This window comes from Peromyscus maniculatus, chromosome 4, assembly GCF_049852395.1.
Source record: "Peromyscus maniculatus bairdii isolate BWxNUB_F1_BW_parent chromosome 4, HU_Pman_BW_mat_3.1, whole genome shotgun sequence".
In the NCBI taxonomy this organism is placed as follows: Eukaryota; Metazoa; Chordata; class Mammalia; order Rodentia; family Cricetidae; genus Peromyscus; species Peromyscus maniculatus.
The window spans coordinates 42,309,695-42,313,936 of NC_134855.1; the positions used below are offsets into that span (position 1 = coordinate 42,309,695).

General features: G+C 37.1%; 1 pseudogene; it reads right to left on the minus strand.

Moving 5' to 3' along the window:
- Window positions 1-1,070: 1,070 nt before the first annotated feature.
- Window positions 1,071-2,213, minus strand: LOC102922043 (ADP/ATP translocase 2 pseudogene; annotated as a pseudogene).
- Between the last annotated feature and the right edge of the window lie 2,029 nt (window positions 2,214-4,242).

Here is a 4,242-nt window from a genome sequence, read left to right on the forward strand (position 1 = left end):
TCCTTAAAAACATTACTCTTCTCTATAGTTATGGAAATAACATGTTAATGTAGAGGGGAATGCAAGCCTTTCAGCATCACGAGGAATGCCTCTCCTTAGACATTGTTACTCCATGTCATGCTAACATGCAAAACCTATCACTTTGAGAATCATTGCTCTTTATTTAAGACTTGCATGCACATGCTACCAAATTGGCAAATCAAGAAGACCCTGCTTCTTCCTCAAAGTTCCTGTCTGCCCTATAGCTTTCTCACAGTTTCTGGGTCACATAGGATCAAGAGCCCAAAGGCACCTCTGGATATTCAGTGATTTATTCACATCTGCCTTTGCCTTAAAGTGATCAAGACTGATTGGTGCTATGATCATTGGGAATGTTAGCAGAAGTGAGAAGAATAAAAAACAACACATATGTACCCCAAATCATCTCTTTTAAAAGCAAGATAATAATAAATAATAATAATAATAATAATAATAATAATAATAATAATAATATACAGCATGCAAAAACATTGGAATGGGACCAAAGCTTTCTACTATGGTGCTCAATCTTAAAGGTTATTTTTGTATAATCCTTCCTTTGAGGTCTATGTTTCAAGTATTTTGAGCATTGATTTCTTTAAAAATTATATGAAAATGTAAATATGCCTGCAATCTAAGAATTCTTATTTTGGGGGGAGGAGGAGATTTTCTTTATTTTAAATGATCTAAAAAAGTCACATTCAACAAGGAAATCAAATATGTTATAAATAGGAAAAAAGATACTTCATTGCCACATCTTTGAATTGAGCTGGTATTGAAATGAATGATATTGATATCAAAATAGCATTCATGTAAGACATGTATCTGAGACTATTTCTCTGTATCATTTCAAGTCTGTTTGATCTCTTGTCAATATTACATGGTTTTCTAGTTTCATATGTGATCAGGAAATTATTTTTATATTATTTCACACCATTAATATCATGTCACCTAATGTAACCTTGACAAGCATTTTCACTAATTTCCTTGTGAAAGTTAGACTCTTTTATATGGAATGTTTTTTATTAAAGTTTGTTCTTTTTTTCTTTTATTTCTTCAATTTTTATTATCAGGAGTGACTGAAATAAAAAATATAATTGAGTCCTATCATTATTGTCATTATGGAAATGACTTTAAGAGAAAACTGGTCAGATGAATATTATTACTTCTCACTTTTCAACTGGTAAATAGTTGCCATTGATAAAACAGACAAGCCCAGAAAATCTGTCCAGAATGCTCAAGATACGGTGTATTATACAGCATGCCTGTTCTCAGGAGAACACCTAAGACATAATTATGTGTACTTTTTGATCTCGTCATACAAGACAAGCACAAAGGCACCACCCATTCCCCTGAGAACATTGGAACATGCACCCTTGAAGAAAGCCTTGCTTCCTTCATCATGAGCGATCTTCCTCCAGCAGTCAATCATGCCTGTATACATGATATCAATTCCTTTGCATCCCAACTGCATCATCATACGACGACGGCGAACCGTGTCAAAGGGATAGGATAGGCCAGCAACAGCAGTGACAGACTGTGCAATCAGTCATCCAGCTGATGAAGATGTGAGTATTCTTGGGATCTGGAAGCATTTCCTTTGCAGTGTCATAGATACCAAAGTAGGCAGCTCGGTAGATGATAATGCCCTGTACTGACACATTAAAGCCTTGGTACAGACCCCTAATCTCTCATTTGTAGGTCTTAACCAGGCAGTCACCAAGGCCTTTGAATTCCCTTTCAGCTCCGGCTTTGCCCACATCAGCTGCTAGACGGGTACGGGCAAAATCAAGAGGGTACACAAAGAACAAGGATGTGGCCCCAGCGGCACCACCTCATGCCAGGTTCCCAGCAAAGTAGCACCAAAACTGGGTCCTCTTGTCCACACCACCCAAAAAGATCTGCTTGTATTTATCTTTGAAGGCAAAGTTGAGAGCCTGGGTGGGGAAGTATCTGATGACAATGGCCAGGTTACCACACCAGAAGGACAGGACTCCCTGTTCCTTGGGGATACGAACCACGCAGTCTATAATGCCCTTGTATTTATTGCTTATCTCCTTGATTTGCTTGCTCGCATGCTGCACCTGCAGCAGCAGTTTGACCTGCTCGATGGGCGCTACCGCCATCTTGGAGATGGCCGTGGCCACTCCACCTGCCAAGAAGTCCTTGGCGAAGGATACCTCGGCATCTGTCATGTTGAAAGAAAAAGGAAAGGCAGGGGACTGCGGGACAGGACTGGGTTGACAACCGGCTTTGACTCTCGGGCTCTGGGCTAAAAGTTTGTTCTTTAATCTTGTCAATACTGTTATTGCTTAAAACTATCACTTGTTGTTAGCCAGATGAAATGCCACCCCAAACAGACACCATTTACTTTAACATGGGTGACTCTTGCACAATTTTATACTGATAATGTTTTTTAAAGCTGATTTCTGTTATAATATGCATCTTTTCAGATAGTTATTTTGAAAATAAGTCAAAATTATCAAATTTGGATAAATTCTACTTTTCTGATTTACTTTTTCTTGGTTTGTGCCTTTGGAATCTATGATACACTTTAAAGTCTCCAAATGTATTGATTTTTCCAAATAGTGTTGTACTTTTCACATCAGTCTTCATGTGTCAATTGACTGATACTTGCATTTTTGTCTTGTTCTTTGTTACTTAGGCAAGCTCATTTATTAGTTTCTATTTTTGTGTTTTATTATTTTGCTTTAGGCTGTTTAGCGTTCTCTATTTACACAATCATGTCAAATGTTAGGACAGACACATATTACTTCTTCCATCCATTAGTATCGAAATAAACAGGAGTAGAGCACGTTAGCATTGTTCTACACAAAGTGTACTGGGATTGTCTTAGCTATACTTTATCAAACTGAGGAAGTTTGCTCATCTCCTTTTCCTTAGAGTTTTGTTAATACCAATCAAATTTTGTCAAACACCTTTAATTGAGGAAATGACAATATAATTTTTGTCTTTAACTTGTTGAATGGTGAAATACACTGGTTAATTATAGAATATTTAACTAACTTGGGCCCAAAGAAAAAGTCCAGTTGATAAGGTGTGTGTATTTTTTCTTTAACATTCAGCTGAACCTCACTTGCTAATACTTTAAGAACTTTTATATCTTATTTTTACGGGATATTGTTCAACAATTTCCTATATTTTCACTATTTTTGCTCTATGTTGTCTTACTTGGCTATCGATGGAATACCAAATACATGTAAAGTAATTATGCAATATTTCTTCTTAAATTATGGAGTAAATACACAGAATTAGAGTTGTTTAATATTTTTAACATTTGGTAGAAATTATCAAGTGAAACCACTTGAGACTTATTAGGATTTTAAATTATGAATATAATTCTGTCTCTTTTATAAATAGTTTTTTTCTTTTTCTTTTATTGTGACAGAGCTTCTTTGTGTAGCTTTGGAGCTTGTCCTGGAAATTGCTCTGTAGACTAGGCTGGCCTTGAACTCACAGAGATCTGCCTGCCTCTGCCTCCTGAATGCTGGATTAAAGATGTGTGCCACCACTGTGCAGCATAATTCTCTTAATAATCATCAAAGGCATCCCCTGTTTTTTTTTTCCAAGAAGAAGAATTTGTTTCTTCTCTCTTTGCTTTTCTTTCTTAGTATTATTAGAGGTTTTAAATTTTGTTGATTTATTCAAGAACCATCTCTTTGTTTGCAGTTTTTTTCTTGTTTTCTGTTTTTTGAATTTGTTAATTTCTGACCTTTTATATACTATTTCTACAGGATACATGGATTTCCCCTTTGGGGAAGAGAACCAATTATAAGGATGGACTGGGAGTGAGTGGAAATGTGAATGAGAAAAATGGGTGGGGAGGAGGAAGGTAATTAGGGCAGAGGGATAGAATTCTGGGAGAGACAGCTGGAACAAAGGGGCATTTGAGGGATGATATGGAAGCTTGGTGCAGTGGGAACTTCCTGGAATCTATAAAGGTGATCATAATGAGGTCTCCTAGCAATGGAGTATACAGAGACTTAACTGGCTATCTCTTGTTACCAAATGAGGCTTCCAGTAGTAGGAATTGGTTGCATTCAATTGGAGTTATTAACCAAGGTGGGGGGTCACATGAAAATCCCCAAACAACCCAGGCTGTTGCTAAGACAATGGGTTGCTCTTCATTAACTGATAGAGGCTCCTCATTACTAAGGGGGGGCAGTGGGGCATTACAGCATGGGTCTTCATTACTGAGGACAA